The sequence below is a fragment of the Chionomys nivalis genome, chromosome 16 (genome assembly GCF_950005125.1).
Source record: "Chionomys nivalis chromosome 16, mChiNiv1.1, whole genome shotgun sequence".
Classification (NCBI taxonomy): domain Eukaryota; kingdom Metazoa; phylum Chordata; class Mammalia; order Rodentia; family Cricetidae; genus Chionomys; species Chionomys nivalis.
Window position 1 is genome coordinate 13895149 of NC_080101.1, and position 18220 is coordinate 13913368.

General features: G+C 38.4%; 1 protein-coding gene across 1 annotated transcript in view; it reads left to right on the plus strand.

Annotated features, from left to right (window-relative positions):
- The window catches only part of Ptbp3 (polypyrimidine tract binding protein 3), a 78847-nt gene that overhangs the window by 3494 nt on the left and 57133 nt on the right, over positions 1 to 18220 (plus strand). The window lies entirely within an intron of this gene.

The window sequence follows — 18220 nt, forward strand, 5'->3', positions numbered from 1 at the left end:
TGTGTGCCATGTGCTTTACATGTATTCTGAGAAATCATAACATTTCTTAAAGATAGTTGTCATTACTGTTCTGATTTTAGGGATGAAAAAGCAAGTTGAGAAAGTTTGTTTAAGATGTGATGTTCTGGTATTCAAATGCTTGTCTTCTCTTTCTGAAAATTTTTCATTATACCTCATTGCTAGCAATGAGGCCTCTATCTAAAAGGTGACCATCTAGGGAACTCAATATTTTGTAGTAATGCTTTTTCTAAGTTACAAGTCTTTAGTTATACCAGAGTCCTCTCATTACTGTATTAAAAAAATACAAACCAAGTAAACAGTGCTCCTCAGTATGTGACTTTTACAATATAATTGTCTGGGAGCCGCAGAGATGGCTCAGCTGTTAAGAGTCCTCGCTGCTCTTGCAGATGACCCAGGTTCTGTTGACAGCACCTGTATGGTGACTCAACTGCCTAACTCCAGGTGCACATGCATACCCAGGTGCATACATATACAGGAAAATTTTAGAATAAATAAAATAATAAAAGATAACAGTCATAAAGTTTCCTTTATTACTTTGGTATTTGATACTGATTTGGGAAATCTAGTTCTGTAGGCCACACAGTGCAGATTACTGTAGAAAGTAGAATGAAGTACTTAACCTTGCATACATCTTAAATAAGCCAGGTTCATTTATATAGTTGTTTGATCACTTTCGAGTTTGTTTTGTTAAAACACAAATCCCGCCACTGTCGCCCTGTTTCTGTACACTTTGCTAACCAGTTCCATGTTTCCGTTTCTTTATACTTACTAGATCTGATGGTGGCACTTACAGTCGTTACTTCTTAAAAAATAAGCAAGGCAAGGAGCAGCAGCATTTAGCAGCAAAAATGGGATGTCTGAGCTAAGCATATTGGAAACTGTTGTACTGTCTTTTGGGGTTGGGCAGAGTTGATATCTGCTTTGGCAAGCTTTGTGTATATGTTTATGAATAGGAAATAAATGGAGGGAGCCTTTTCTGGAACTACCCCCTCCATGCATATATTGTCTCATTTGTGATTCAGATTCAAAATTAAGTCCTTAACTGTGTCTGAAGGTGCCTGTGGGAGAAGAGACATTTAAATAAATTGTTTTGGTCTTTAAAGATGTGATTTATGATTCTAGTTTTTTATCTGGCATATAAATACAGCAGACATTTTAAAAAGTTACCACTTAAATGTTAAAGACTTATGCTCGAAGAACCTATGTTTTTATTATGGTGAAAACACGTCCATGATAAAGGAAAGAAAATTTAGATGTTATGCCTAGGAGCCAGAGTACAGGGTATGGCTTTCTGTTTATATTTTGAAGTGCTTTGAAAGCAACAACTCTAAAGAGATAATAAGCTGATTAGTTGATTCAACAGGCAGCCTGAATATGTGTGTGTGTTTTAAATATTCAATATTTATTTATTAAAATACTGTGATCATGCTATAAAATCATTCATTATATGTACCTATAGTGGCATTTCATTTGTATTTTAATAAATAAAACTTGCCTGAAGATCAGAAAAGTAAAACAGCTAACCACTGACTCTTACCTTGACCATCTTTTGTTTTTAGAGATGGTTTCTCTGTGTAGCCTTGGCTGTCCTGGAACTGCCTTTGTAGACCAGGCTGGCTTTAAACTCATAGAGATCCACCGCCCAGTTGTTAGTTGTACTTTTTGGCAGAATTGTTCTTCCTTTGATCTCACCAGAGAAGTTTAGTTATTACCAAATAATGAACCATTAAGGCTTGCATTTCATGTAGAGTATATGAAAGATAAGCCAACATTTGCTTCCTCTGTTTGCTGTCTGAATATAACACAATGACTTTAGTTAGTAGTAAGGATGAAATTCGGGTTGTATTCCCTAAGTTTACTTTTCTGGATTAAAAAAATATTTTAAATTATTTTAAAATTTATTTCATGTATGTGTTTTTCCTGTGCATGTTATGTATATGTTACATGTATGTCTGGTGTCCATGGAGGTCAGAGAGGGCAATCTGGAACTGAAGTCAGAGTGATTGTGAGCTACTGGAGTCTGAACCTGAGTACTCTCTCCAGCCCCTGGAAGTTATTTAGATTTTGGAAAAGACAATTAAAAATATTGTTAGACATAAAATTATTTTAGCAGAGGGAAACTAGTTGGGTTTTATAATGCATCACAAAGGAAGACATTTCTGATGTTTCTTTACTATTGTATTTCCCAGTCTGATGTATTATAATCTCAAAAGATGGCTGATGCATGAATAATGTCGAATACACTTAAGTGGAAGACATGTTTACATTGTCAGGAGTTTAGAATTCATATCATGGTATATACTTGGATGTTCTTTGTGTGGTATTAATTTCTATACTTTGGCTAGATTAAAAGATTACCTTTTTGAACTCAATCATGAAACATTTTTGTTTTTGGGTTGTTGAGACAGAATCTTGCTTGGTTAACCAAGCTGGACTTGAACCTTCTTCAGTTTTCTAATGGCTGGAGTCACAGGAATGCACTACCATGACTGGCTATCTATGTATGTGTATATGTCTATATAAAACACACACACAAACCAAAAAAAAAAAAAAAAAGAAAAGAAAACACACACACATAATTGAGAAGCGATAAACAATGAGTTCTTATGAAGACACAATCTGGTGATATGACACACATTTCAAGGATTTTATTATAGCACATAAATCAGTGTCAGCATTGTAGGTAATTGCTTTTTCTGCGTGCCAAAGTACATTTTAAATTTCCAGCTTGTGCTTCATTAGTACTAGCTGGCTAGTATTCAGAATCTTAAACCACATTTCATGTATTCCTTGTTATTTTGTCTTCCATATTAACTGTCATAGTCCTTTTTAGGTGATCATCCTATCTTTACTGGGTCATTGAATATAGAAAAACACATGCTTAAGAAGGACTGTAAATGGCTTCCAATAGTTACCAAGCCTCCTATGTAGTAAAGAACAATATAGCAGATTGAAATTAATTTTGAGGGTCAGTTTTCTTCATGCTTGTCATTGGGGGCTAACAAGCAGCAGCCCATGAGCACACCTGCTTGCCCCGTTTCTGTAAGTAGTTTTATTGGAACGTAGCCATGCTTATTTGTTTCCATATTGTCTGTGCTTACTTTCACATTTCAGTTGTAGAGCTAAGTAGTGGTCACAGTCTGCAAAGCATAATATATTCACCCTCTGGCTATTCACAGAAAGTGTTTGTACTGTTGTACATCACTCTTGGAAGCGCAGAAGGCCTTGGCTGCAAGTTCTTACCCTTTAAAAATGAGGTGTCATTTATGTAGAGAGCAGTTCAGTAACCTTTGACAAGTTTTAACACTTAACCAAAATGAGAGAATGCCGTTCTAAAACATCCTTGTTATCTCAATTCAGACACAGTCTAGGCAACTGTTCTGATTTTCTGATTTCTGTTAACGTAGATTGGTTTTACCTGTTTTTGTACCTTATATGAATAGATTCATAGAGCATAAAGTTTATGGTTATGACAGTTTTTTATTTAGAAAAATGATTTTTAGACTTTATCTGTGTTGTTTAATAGTAGGAGTTCTATGTGGCTGTCCATCCTCTTTTATCTGTATTTTATTGTGTCTTAAAATTTGTTCTCATGTTGATGGGCACTTGAGTTCTTTCCAGTTTGGAAATATTACCAATAAAACTTCTGTGAATGGGTGTGTGTGTGTGTGTTTAGCATACTGTTATATCTCTCTTCTGAGCCCAGGACATGCATGTTTAACAAAAACTGTTTAATATTGTTTGGATCTTGAATGTTCCCCAAAGGTCTGTGTGTTAAAGGCTCACTCTGTGGGGTAGCATTTTGGGGAATTAATAGAGCCTATTAGGAGGTTTTAGGTTTCCGTGAGATTGTGGGATGCTGGCACTTTCCTCTTTCCCATTACTTTCTGGCCTTTAGGTGAACTGTTTGTCTATTATGCACACACTGCCGTTTCTACTTGGCCTTCTCACTAGGGACCCAAAACAGTAGTACATCTGCTTGATCTTAGACCAGAACCTCCAGACTATGAGCTGAACAAACTTCTCTTGTAAGTTAGTTGTTCCAGGTATTTCATTATAGTGATGGAAGCACCTTCTCATGAGCTGTTGAGCCATTTCCTAAAATGTCTGTACTTCACACAGCCTGCTTTATATTAGAGGTCACATCTATGGCCATACTTCCTTGAATGTGCCTGATGGCCCAGTTTTCGTCTATAGGTTGTCTTTCATCCTTTGTAACCCTTGGTGCTGCTCTAAAGGTCATAGCCGAATAATTAGTATCAGTAATATTTCATTATACTTGGAATTTTGTTATTGATTTGATAACTGTAGTGGAATTTATTAGTACCCTTTTATGTGCTGTCTAGTGGTTAATTTTTTAAAAGATTTTATATGAGTGTTTTGACTGTGTGCTTGCATACATGCATGCATGCATGCTTGTGTTTGTGTGTGTGTGTGTGTGTACCACGTGCATACCTGATGGAAGAGTTCATCAGATCCTCTAGAACTAAAGTTGCAGAAAGTTGTGAATCTTCATGTCGGTACTGGTAGTTGAACCCTAGAGTAACAAGTGGTCAGTCCTTGAGCCATCTTTCTAGGCCATCTGTTAAGTCTTCAATGTTTCATTTTGTTCCTTTCTTTTCCGTCCCTCTTTCCCTTCCTTCCTTTCTCTTTATAGCCCTAGCTGTCCTGGAATTAGTTCTGTAGATCAGGCTGGCCTCTACCTGTCTCTGCCTCATGAGTGCTGGAATTAAAGATTTGTGCTGCCACCACCACCACTGACTCTTCAATGTTTCTTTTTTTTTTTTAAACAACTAATTTTTTTTAAAGAATAGACTTCTTTTTTTAAATATTTATTTATTATGTATACAATATTTTGTCTGCGTGTATGCCTGAAGGCCAGAAGAGGGCACCAGACCTCATTACAGATGGTTGTGAGCCACCATGTGGTTGCTGGGAATTGAACTCAGGACCTTTGGAAGAGCAGGCAATGCTCTTAATCACTGAGCCATCTCTCCAGCCCTCTTCAATGTTTCTTATAGACAAAATATAGCTTTTAAAAATCACATTTACTTATGTTTTTATCTTAGGTAATTGTGTGTGTATGTGCCACAGCATCCGAGTAGAGGTCAGAAGCATCCTGCTGGAGCTGATCTCACCCTCCAATCTGTTAAAATACGTTGCTTTCCCCCTTCTCTTTCTTCCCTCCAGCTCTTCCCATTTATTCCCTTTTGCTTTCTCTCAAATTCATGGGCTGTAATGTATTTTTTTCTTTGCCTTTTGGACATTTTGGTTTTGTCTCTCTTACTCATTTGAAATTGTCACATATTGTTGGGTGCTTTGGGTTTTTATTGTTTTTTTTTTTTTTCCACTCAGTATTTCAGTTTGGGAAATTTTATTGAAATATTCTTATCTTTACACTCTGCAGTACTGGGGCTAGGCGTGCAATCTATGACTGAACTTATACCCATAGCCTCTATTGAAATAATTTGAAGTTTATTGATTTATTTCTTCAGTAATATCTAGTCTACTAATGAACCCATCACAGATTTTATTGTGTGTGTGTGTACACTGTGGCATACATGTGGGGGGTCAGAGAACAATTTGTGAGAGCTCATTCTTTCCCTTCCATCATATGGGACCCATGGATGAACTCAAGTCATCAGGTTTGGTAGTGTTTTTACTCCTGGGACCGTCTTACCAGCCAAAGATTTTTTTTTTTTTTTTAAAGATGTATTTATTTATTATGTATACAATGTTCTGCCTGCTTATATGCCTGCACGTCAGAAGGGGGCGCCAGATCTATTACAGTTGGTTATGAGCCACCATGTGGTTGCTGGGAATTGAACTTAGGACCTCTGCATGAGCAGCCATTGCTTTTAACCTCTGTGCCATCTCTCCAGCCCTGAGTTTTGTTTTGTTTTGGTTTGTTTGGTTGGTTTTTTGAGACAGGGTTTCCCAGTAGCTGTGGAGTCAGTTCTGGAACTTGCTGTGTGGAACAGGCCGGCCTTGAACTCACAGAGGTCTGCCTCCCTCTGCCTCCTGAGTGCTGGGATTAAAGGTGTACGTAACCACCACCAGGCTAAGATTTTATTTATTTATTTATTTATTTTGGATTTTCGAGACAGGGTTTCTCTGTAGCTTTTTGGTTCCTGTCCTGGAACTAGCTCTTGTAGACCAGGCTGGCCTCGAACTCACAGAGATCCGCCTGCCTCTGCCTCCCGAGTGCTGGGATTAAAGGCGTGCGCCACCACCGCCCGGCCTAAGATTTTATTTTATTTTATTTTATTTTATTTTATTTTATTTTTGGTTTTTTCGAGACAGGGTTTCTCTGTGGTTTTGGAGCCTGTCCTGGAACTAGCTCTTGTAGACCAGGCTGGTCTCGAACTCACAGAGATTCGCCTGCCTCTGCCTCCCAAGTGCTGGGAAAAACAAGTTTTTTGGTTTTTTTTTTTTCTTTTTCTTTTTCACGACAGGGTTTCCCTGTGGTTTTGGAGCCTGTCCTGGAACTAGCTCTTGTAGACCAGGCTGGTCTCGAACTCCCAGAGATCCGCCTGCCTCTGCCTCCCAAGTGCTGGGATTAAAGGCGTGCGCCACCACCGCCCGGCCTAAGATTTTATTTTTAATACAGTATGTATCCATCTTCTTTCTGTCAGGGCGTTAGTCTGTGACCCTAGAACTTTCTGTGTGCACCAGGCTAGCCTCAACTTCACATAAATCTACTTAATTCTGCCTCCTAAGTGCTGGGATTGAAGGCATGTACCATTGTACCTGGTCAGTATTTTCTTCTAATATTTTATTTCTTTTAGAATTTGCATATGTTTAAATTGTCTTTATTATATGTTTTCTACTTGTTTTTAGTAGAGAACTTTATAACATTGGTCATAACTATTTGAAATCCTTTTTTTTTTTTTTTTTCCTGTAATAGGGCTTCTCTGTGTAATAGTCCTAGCTATCCTGGAACCTACTTTGTAGACCAGGCTGGTCTCGAACTCACAGAGATCCGCCTGCCTTTGCCTCCTAAGTGCTGGGATTAAAGGTATATATATGCCCACCACCAAGGGCTATTTGAAAACTTGTCATCTTAGTTTTAAAAATTTTTGTCCTAACTGGACATGGTGGGGTGTGCCTTTAGTACCAGCACTGGGTGGGGCAGGGCGGGGTAGACAAGAGGGAAGTAGATCTCTTAAGTTTGATGCCAGCTACATCTACACAAACTGTCTCAAAAAATTTTTTTTCGGCTGGAGAGATGGCTCAGTGGTTAAGAGCATTGCCTGCTCTTCCAAAGGTCCTGAGTTCAATTCCCAGCAACCACATGGTGGCTCACAACCATCTGTAATGGGGTCTAGTGCCCTCTTCTGGCCTTCGGCATACACACAGATAGACCATTGTATACATAATAAATAAATATTTAAAAAAAAAATTTTTTTTTTCCTCATGATTCTGTTCAGGGGTTTAATACCTACCTGTGTTTATTTTTGTTTACCTCTTAAGGTAATTTTTACATTGTGGAAAGCCAGATATATCAGAAGAGAAATTAGAGGCAAAAAAGTCCTTGGAGTGACAAGTTCTATGCTGATCTGTCTAGGAATTGAGTTGGGTTTGGTATTTGCCTAACCAAAAGCTTCATTTCCCTGTTGTCCTTGTCTGAGTCTTTTTAGAGCCTGACCCTAAAGCTCTTTCAGCTGTATTCCATTGCTGTTGTAGCAGAGCATGAGATGTAGGATCTTGAGAAGGGACACGTTCGGAATGTCCTTAGTTTCAGCTTTTCATGGACCTCTTGTTCTGTGCTGCCTTAAATTCCCCCACAGCCCTTTATTTAAGCCAGGAAGGCTTGCAGGGAATAGAATTTGAGGAACTGCCCTTTCTTCTTTGGATGGAGTAAAGATGTTTACACATTAGTGTAGGAATGCATTAGTCAGGGGTTTCTAAAGGAACCGAACTCATAGAATGAATACCTACACATGTGTGTGTTTATTTGATTGGCGTAGAGACAATGGTCTGGGTAGTCCAACAGTGGCTGTCTTATGACAGAAAGGTGGAGAATCTGCCATTTGTTCAGACCAGAAGCCTGTGTGCTTCTGCAGTCCCTGTTGGTGCTAGAGTTGGAGTGCATTACTACCTAGAAAGCTGCTGGTTTGCATTCTCTGTTGGATTTAATACTGGCTATAGTAACAAGATAGATGAACTTGCCAGTAAGTGTGAAGGCAAGACTTAGATAGAAGAAAACTGCCCCCCCCTTTTTTGGGCTCAGTTTAGGGTGTGTCTTCCTGCTTCAAATCAGATTAAGAAAAATCCTTTACAGGAGTGCCCAACAGCTTGATTTTTATAAATATTCAAGGGCTGGGTGTGGTGTCTCATGCACCTAGTACTTGGGAGGCAGAGACAGGAGGCTGAATTCAATTCCAATCTGGTCTACATGGAGTTTTAGGTCAGCTAAGCCTACATTCTGAAATCCTGACTTAAAAGACAGCTGTGTGGCTGACGATGTAAAGGAAGATTTTCTCAATTATTGGTTGAGAAAATTTTCTAGACTGAATTATTAGGCACCATGGTTAAAGTCAATTTATCACGTGTGAGTTAGGCTATCTGCTCTATTTATCTGTTCCTATGTTAATATCACATGCTCCTAATATTAGCAGGTATGTAATATATCCCGAAATCATGTGGTGTAGATCCTCTAAACTGCTCCAACTGTTCTAGGATATTTAAATTTTATTTTAAAATTTACATTGAGCTTATTTTCTACAAATGGGGTTAGACTACCTGGGTAACCATATGGAAATAAATGTATCTAAGCTGCTTACAGGAGAATTCGAGACTTATTTTAGACCTAGCCATAAAACTAATGTATACATATGCGTACACATATATATACACACACCATACATATGCATACACTAACGTAAATTCCATTAAAAATTGTAAATTTAAGGAAAAAATCATAAGAATAATAGAAATAACTTGTATACCCCTTATCCATTTAGTTAGCCTAAAAACAATTTATTACAATATGATGTGTGTGTGTGTGTGTGTGTGTGTGTGTGTGTGTGTGTAAGGACAACTTTGAGTCAGTTCTCTCCCTTTATGTGGGTTCTAGGAATGGGACTCAACTGTGTCAGGCTTGAATCATTGATGGCTCTTGTCTTTACTTGCTGAGCCATCATCACCCCTCTTAGCGAACATTCGAACATTTTCCCATTTGTTTTCTCATTTCCCCCATTTCGTGTCTGACTCTTAACTCTCTTAAGGTGATTGCTAGTCTTTTAAACTGTAAGGCAGCCATGTCATTTTTCTTTCACAGTTAGTAGTTTTTGGAGAGATTCTTTTTTTTTTTTTTAATATTTATTTATTTATTGTGTATACACTATTCTGTCTGTGTGTATGCCTGCAGACCAGAAGAGGGCACCAGACCTCATTACAGATGGTTGTGAGCCACCATGCCATTGCTGGGAATTGAAGTCAGGACTTTTGGAAGAGCAGGCAATGCTCTTAACTTCTGAGCCATCTCTCCAGCCCCTTGGCGAGATTCTTTATAGTTTATTCCCCAGCTCTCCCACCTGGGAGCTGAGCCAGGGCTTCAAATGCTAGGCGAATATTATACCACCAATGTAAGTTTTTGTTGTTGTTGCTTGTTTGTTTTGTTTTTAATTTTATTTTGAGACAAGCTCTGTTTAAGGTACTGAAAATGGCTTTGAAGTTTCACATAAGTGATTAATTACATTATTTCTAAGTACCTTATAATTTCCTTTTTTGTTTTTCTTTTCTTTTTTTTTTTTTTTTTTTTGGTTTTTCGAGACAGGGTTTCTCTGTGGTTTTGGTTCCTGTCCTGGAACTAACTCTTGTAGACTTGTAGACCTGGCTGGTCTCGAACTCACAAAGATCCGCCTGCCTCTGCCTCCCAAGTGCTGGGATTAAAGGTGTGCGCCACCACCGCCCAGCTTTTGTTTTTCTTTTTAACCCATGACTTATTTAGTACTTTTAAAATTCTAATTTCTAAATACAATCTATTCTTTTGTTACTACTTATAACTCATTCCTTCTCTTTCTCTTTCTTGCTTTTCTCCCTTCTCCTTCCTTTGTCTTTCTTCCTTTCTACTGTGTAGCCCCAGCAGCCTGGAGTACAGTTCTCTTGTTTCACCTTCCTGAGTGCAGGCCTTGTAGCACTGTAGCCTGCTTATTGCTTATTTGGTCACAGAAAAATAATCTCAGTAGATTCCTTTGGATGAAATTGAGACTTCTTTAACTAATACAGGAATTGGCAAACTGGGAACAAAGAGCTGAATAGAGCTCACTGTCATTTGTTTTTATATGTTTTGCAAACTAAAATAGTTTTTATACATCTAAGAGCTAAAAAATAAGATTAATATTTCATAACAAGAGAAAAATAAGTGAATTTTAAATCTTAGTATCTACGTTTTACTGACCAGAATGGCTCATTTCTGTGTTGTACATGGTTACCTTTTGTTCTTACTGCAGCATAGCTGAATGATTGGCCTAAGACTTTTTATTATCTGGCCCTCGACAGATAAGCTTACCAACCTGATACAATATCTGTGCTGCTCCACCTTCTTTGTGCATGTGAGATAAATGCTCTACCACTTAGTTATAGCTGAAGCCCAGACTGTCTGCTTTTGTAAATGTTTATTTCTAGCTAGGTGTCTGGTTCTATATTCAGTATCTGTTAGCACAGATTATTGATATCATTTGTTTTCTCTTGATCTGTCTATGTATGTATGTATGTATGTGTCTACACACACACATACACAGAATTTTTTTCTTTTTCTTCTAGACAGAGTTTTACTGTGTAGCCCTAACTATTGTGGAAGTCGCTTTGTAGAGCAGGCTGGCCTCAAACTCACAGAAATCCTCCTGCCTCTGCCTCCCAAGTGCTGGGATTAAAGGCGTGCACCACTATACTCGGGCCTCTTGTTTTATTTGTATGTTCAGCTTATTAGTCTCTAAGGATTTATTAAAATTTTGATTTTCGGTGGCTGGAGAGATGGCTCAGAGGAATAGAGCACTGGCTGCTCTTCCAGAGGTCCTGAGTTCAATTCCCAGCAACCACATGGTGGCTCACAACCATCTGTAATAAGATCTGGTGTCCTCTTCTGTACTACAGGATACATGAAGGAAGAAACCTATATACATAATAAATAAAAATATTTAAAAAATTTTGATTTTCATCTTTCTGTTTTGTATTGGCATTGTTTTCTTTGTGTTGCAACTTTACTTTTTGATGGTAAGTGCTTTTACAAGATACCTCATTATTTTTGTGTGTTAGTGAGTATGAACGTGTATGTGCCTGTGTGTGAGAGTTTGTATTCATTCGTTTTTTTCTAGTTTGTGTTTATGTGTGTGTATGTGTGTTCCTGTGTGCATGAATTTTTGAGTGGAAGTGAGAGGTCTGTTGGATTATTTTCCCCAAGTTGCTTCCCACCATTCATTTATTTATTCGTTCATTCACTCATATCTCTCTCTCTCTCGCTCTCTCTATTTTTTTTAGATTTATTTATTATGTACACAGCATTCTGCCTGCATGTATGCCCGCACGCCAGAAGAGGGCACCAGATCTCATTACAGATGGTTATGAGCCACCATGTGGTTGCTGGGAATTGAACTCAGGACCTCTGGAAGAACAGTCAGTGCTCTTAACCACTGAACCATCTCTCCAGCCCTGTCTATGGTTTTTTGAGGCAGGGTTTCTCTGTGTAGTTCTGGAACTCGCTCACTTTGTAGACCAGGCTGACCTCGAACTTGGAGATCCCTGGCTTTTTGCCTCCCAAGTGTCCCTTATTTTTCAGTTTTAACTTTGTGTGTGTGTGTGTGTGTGTATTGTACCTGTGCGCTCGCACTCACATGTGGAGGTCAGAGAATAACTGTGGAGTTTTTTGTAGGTTCCTACCTTTATGTGGAGTCTAGGGATGATAGAATGCAAGCTGCCATGCTTGTGAGGCTAATACCTTTACCAGCTGAGCTGTCTCCAGCCCCACTTTGGCAGGGTCTCTCACTGAACCTGGAATTTACTGACTGTGCTATTGTGGTGGACTGGCCGGCCAGGAAGTCCTAAGGATTCTTCTGTTTCTACCTCTTCAGCAGAGGGAATATAGTAATGTGCTGTAGTAGACACTTTCCTTTGGTGCTGGGAGTCCAAACAGATTTTCATGATTATAGCACACACACCTTTCAAGATGAACCATCTCCCCATTGCCTCCCTTTTCTTTCTTTCTTTTTTAAAGAAATTATTATTTTTTGGTTTTTTGTTTGTTTGTTTGTTTGTTTGCATTTATCTATGTGCACTACTTGGATACTCATGGAGGCCAGAATTGGAAAGTTGAACTGCCATATGAACGCTGGAACTTGAACCCAGGACCTCTGGAAGAGCAACCTGTGCTCCTAACTGTGGAACCATCTCTCCAGTTCCCATTTCTGTCTTTCTTGAGTCACCTATTGCCTTTGGCTTTCTCTTTTGACTTGAATGATTTTTTTTTCCCAACAAAATGAACGTGTGTTTGTATGGCAGGTCTTCTGAGGCTTTGTATACTTGAGGGTTTTTTTCTTTTTAAGCAACAAAATTTATTTTAAAAGCATCCTTCAAACATCTTTCACTGAGTCTTTTGGTTCTTCAACCTCAGTCTGTAGCCATTTGTCTGTGTTGCCCTCACATAAAGTGCTTGAAGTTGTCCTGCTTCCTCTGGGTTTTTCTTTTAGTGTCTTAATTTCTGGAACCCATATTCCTCTAGCTTTTGAAAATATCTATACAGTTAAATTTGAGCATGAGAGTAAGCCATTCATATTAATTTCATGCTATAGACCAAAGACCAGGTGCCCAGCTAGCACCATGAATATGAAAGACCATCACCCAACATGAAATTGCAAAGTTCCCTGGATGAGGACGTGATTCTGAAGAATCCAGAAAGAAAGAAGTCAATTTTAAATAAGTGAAGGTCTGGTTAGACTGCCAGTCGGACTGGAAACTTAGCAGCGACGTTACATACTCCATGAAAACAGTAACACCTTATAATTTTCTTGAGAAATAATTTAACGAAATACTGTAAGTCAGATGATCCTGTTTATATGTGTGGAGTTCTCACATTGGCACTGGCCTAGAAACTTGGCTGTGTTGACGTTAGTGATGTCCTAAGCAAGATGAAAAAACAAACAAAGAACAAGGAGGAAAAGGTTTTTGTTTTGTTTTTTTAATTTTTGTTTTTGTTTTGTTTTTCGAGACAGGGTTTCTCTGTGGCTTTGGTTCCTGTCCTGGAACTAGCTCTTGTAGACCAGGCTGGCCTCGAACTCCCAGAGATCCGCCTGCCTTTGCCTCCCGAGGGCTGGGATTAAAGGCGTGCGCCACCACCACCCGGTGGAGGAAAAGGTTTTAAAAAAAAATGTTGAGCCATCCCAGAAGAGCAGAGAAAAGACTTTGGTAGACAGCTGTCCAGATGCTTAGAAAGCCGTCACTCTGGACTTGTGCAAGGAGATCCTGGTGGAATGAATACTGTTGTGGAAAGCTTGAAACAAAAATCAGTATGGTATAGGATAAGATTATAAACAAAACCAAAAGTAAAGTCTTTAAAGATGTCATGGAAATCCAAACAATTGGGGTAAGGAAATTGTGGTTGTTAATGGACCATGTTAGACTACGACACGATGTTATGCAGTTAGTGGGACTGCAGTAGTGCACTCGACCTTAAATCTAGGAACTTTTTTGTTTGTTTGTTTTTGTTGTCATGTAGCTGTAAGATTGTGACATTGGACCACAGAATAGAAAATGAACTGTATCAGGACTGGGATTCCTTAATAATAATAATAATAATAATAATGATGATGACATAGTTATAGAAGTGCTATTTCTTTTCTTTTTTTTTCTTCTGTTTTTTGTTTTGGTTTTTCGAGACAGGGTTTCTCTGTAGCTTTGGAGCCTGTCCTGGAACTAGCTCTTGTGGACCAGGCTGGCCTCGAACTCACAGAGATCCGCCTGCCTCTGCCTCCCAAGTGCTAGGATTAAAGGAGTGAGCCACCACCACCCAGCTAAAAGTGATATTTCTTGATTTTTGACTTTGAGTCACCCTTTAGTCACCGTAGGAGTGGACAGAACCCAGTATTCTGTGATTGCAGGGCAGACAGTTATAATAAAAGGGATAGACTGGTGGAAAGGGGTGGGGAGATTGCCACCTTTAATAGCTTTCTCTTTCACAATGAACATCAAGAGGTAATGTTGAATTGACAAATAAGCAATAAAGATATATATTAAAGTTAAGAGGTGGCTAGGTGTGGTAGGGTACACCTGTTACCCTATGATTTGGGAGGCAGAGGCAGGAGGATTGTCAATTTGAGAATTGCTAACCTGTGTAGAAAGTTCCACAGCAAGACCCTATGTGAAAAAAAGTCTATTCCATGAAATACTTGAAGTCTTTCCAAATACTAGGAAAGAGATAGATATCTAGGTCTAATAGGTTCAAAAGAGTCTTTAGACTTGGCCTTTTTTTCTTTTTCTTTTTTAAGATTCTTCCCAAGGCTTATAGTAAATCCGTCAAAAGTATGAAGTAAAGAGAATTCTTTTTAAATTTTTAAATAGCAAGAAAAAAGGTGTTAAGTTAGCTTGTGCATGTAGCTTAGTGGTAGAGCACTCGGCTGGCATTCACAAAGGCCTGAATTTGATCCCAGCACCACAAAAAAACAAAAATATAATGAAGGGAAGAGCTATTAAACTCAAAATAGATGTCTCTGGGAAAAACCATATAGACTAGAATCAAATGGACGATATATATTCAAAATCCTGGGGTGCGATGGAAAGGAGCAACCAAGATTACTGTACCTACTAGAATTATTCTTTAGAATTGAAGAATAAACACTTTCTAAGACAACAAAAGCCAAGAGAATGACCATCACCGGAGTAGCTGCAATAAATGAAAATGTAAAAAAAAGTATGAAATGATGCTCAAAAGAATCAATTAGAGAAAACTACCAAAGAACAAAGGAATCAAAACAACCAAAAGTATTTTAACAGAATATTAAGAATTTTTTTTTTTTTTTTGAGATAGGGTTTTTTTCTATGTACCCCTGACTGTCCTGGGACTCACTATGTAGGCCAGGCTGGCCTCAGACTCTAAGAGATCTGCCTGCCTCTGCCTCTCAGGTGCTGGGATTAAAGGCGTGTGCCACTTTGCCCAGCAAAAACATGTTTTGTTAGTAATAACCTTGGATGTAAATGGATTCTTTTATATGCTGCCTGTGAGAAACCCAGTTCATTAGTGAAGATACATAAAAACCAAAAATGAAAGGATCAAAAACAATTCCCCACAAGCAGAAACCAAAAGTGAGTAGAGAAAATATACATTAAATAAAAAAAAATTTTGAAAAGAGGTTACTCTGTAATGATGAAGAGATGCAAGAATTGTCAACAAAACTACCAAATCTAGCTCAGCCGTACATTAATATTATACCTCCAATTGAAATAGGCTATATTTCAGGGATGTAAGGATGTCTCGGTGTGTATAAACTAATAAATGTGGCACATGACATCTGTGTGTGTGTATGTGTGTGGTTGTTTTTCAAGACATGGTTTCTCTGTGTAACTGTCCTGGCTGTCCTGGGATTTGCTTTGTAGACCAGACTGTCCATAAACTTAACTGAGATACACTTGCCTCTGCCTCCCAAGTGCTGGGATTAAAGGCGTGTACCACCACTGCCCAACAAAACAAATTTTCTGTTCTACAAAGTTTCACAAAGGGTTAATTCATTGGCTAGAAACTTTGCTTTGTTTGAAGGTAGTACTTGGATATTAATTGCAGTATTTTAAGATTCTGTTCATATGAAGAAAAGTTAGAGTCCTAGAGAATTAAGAATTTTTGATAGATCCTAGAATTTCATGTGCACGTTAGGTATGATCTGAAATTTAGATCTGGTTATTTTCAAAATCTTGCATGTTACTTAGTGGCTTTTTCTCAGTTGTACAGATTATCTTTTAATCACATTAATATTTTCACTTGAATTGCAAATAAAACCAGTTCCTGTCAGATATGATAATGAAACATTTTATTTATACTACTTAATCACAATATTTCTTTGCTTTGTTGTCCCTGTATATTTAATTGTTTTCAGTAGGTGGGAGCATCAATAATTGATGCTTGTGCCAAATGAAGCTGATTTATGTCTTGACTTAGAGCATTAACAAGTCCACAGGAAATTGCTGGACTTATGTAAACTGACCATGTGTTTCTAAGGAGACTGTTGATGCAGCGCTAACCTCCCTCCCACACCTGTCACATAATGGCTTCATTTTTCAACTTGTTAAGACTTCCTTGGCAATACTGTTAATTGTTTATCCATGATACAGTCTTTTTCCTTCTATAAAATATTTTTGTGTTTTGAGTAGAGAACTGACTCCCTTACACACATATACATCATACAAAGTAGTAGTAATAAACCTAACACAAGATAACTGAGTGTATTCTTAGTGGTTGACCTCTTAATATTTGAGATTACATTATTGCCTCTGTATAACCTTTGCATGCACTGATAAAGATTATTCTGTTGTTGATGGCACTTGGTTGTTTCCTGCCACTCTAATATGAGTAATGCCCTGGGAATAGCCTTACATCTAAGTGCGCATAAGTAAGCATCTCTTGAGTCTGCATAGGGGTAGGTCACAGGGATCCTTTAGATGTTCATATGTTTGCTATTCATAGGTTGGATAGTGTTAAAAGTTATACCCATTAAATCACACCCAGTTAAAGTTCCATTTAATTCTAAGAGTTTTGTTTTTTGTTGTTCCGCCTTACCAATGCTCCATTTTGCCACCTTTCTTCACATGATGGTTTCTGTTAGGGTCCTAACATGTTCCTGAGAAACAAATAAGATTAGGCTTGTTTTCCCATGTTGATTGCGTATAATGTTAGAAAAATACTTATTGTTCATTTCCAGCATGGGTGGGTTTACTTATTCTTGTGCTGGAAATTGGGCTGCTAGAGTAGACTTCCTTCTATGTTGTCATTACTAAGTGAAAGCAAAGAAAACAGACAGCAGCAACAACAACGACAAAAAAGCTTGGCAAAAAGATTAGCCAATGTTTGTGTGAAATATACGTCATGTTCATTCTGTAGAGGTCACATGTCAGTGAGTCAGGAAGTTGTTCTACTGCAGGCATCACAAGTCCTGGGGGTCCTTTCACAGGAAAGGACGTTGGTCCCAGTCTGCTGCCGCATGGTGAGATGCTGCTCCCTTGTCATCTCTTGTTTCTTGTGTTTTAATGATTATGGGTGTACATCCTTTGTTGATTATTCACATACATGGTGTGCCATTATCATATTTCATTTCACTTTTTCTTCTACTGTAAACACAAAAATGATTTTAAAGTCTGTATCTGTATTATTTTTCTTTGCTTTTTTGAGGGGTTGCTGTTTTGTTTTGTTTGAGACAGTTTGACCATGTTCCTTGGTCTGGAACTTGTGGTCCTCCTGCCTGAGCCTAAGTGCTAAGGTTATAGGCACATACCTAGCTATTTTTTGTTTCCTGTCTGAGAAATAGTGTCTCACTTCACAATCACAAAGTTATTCCTTTATCTTCTGGAGTTTTCATCATTTTTCTCTTTATTGTTTTAGCTTACAATCTACATAAACTTTTTTTGACATTTAGACATAATCATCTTTAGACTATTCTTTGAAAGGGTTGCTCAGATTATAACGAGAATTTCAGAACAGTCTCCACACACTGGGCTCAGCCACCTGTCCCAATTATGTGAGTGAAAAAAATGAGTAATTGTGAAAAGCAGAGAAAGGAGATTGAATCACCATGCATTAGGAAGAGGAACAAAAAGAGGGGTTCCCATGCCCATCTTTGTGGTATTAATACATATTTAGATACAGGAAGCATGGTGGTGGGTGGGGCAAGAGCTAAAAGCTAAGCACTGCTGATCAAGGTGTGGATTGTTAGTTTATTGTCTCTTTTTCTTGTTCTGCAAGGTGGTCAAAAAGGAGCTCTTATTACAGTAAGGGACAAGCTGGTTCTTGATAAATTAGTCATGCTCCAGGGTGCTGCCTCGCTGTTAATGGACAGTACCCTCATTTGGGTCATGGCTGTTGTGTGAGGTTCTGTTCTTTGTGGAATCCATAGTGACTGCAGGTTTAGGACACTGATTGGAGGCCTTTCAACACTTGCAGGAGGCCGGGGGAGGGTCCTGGAATAGGACATTATAAGGTGCCTCTCAGGTACTCTTCTTT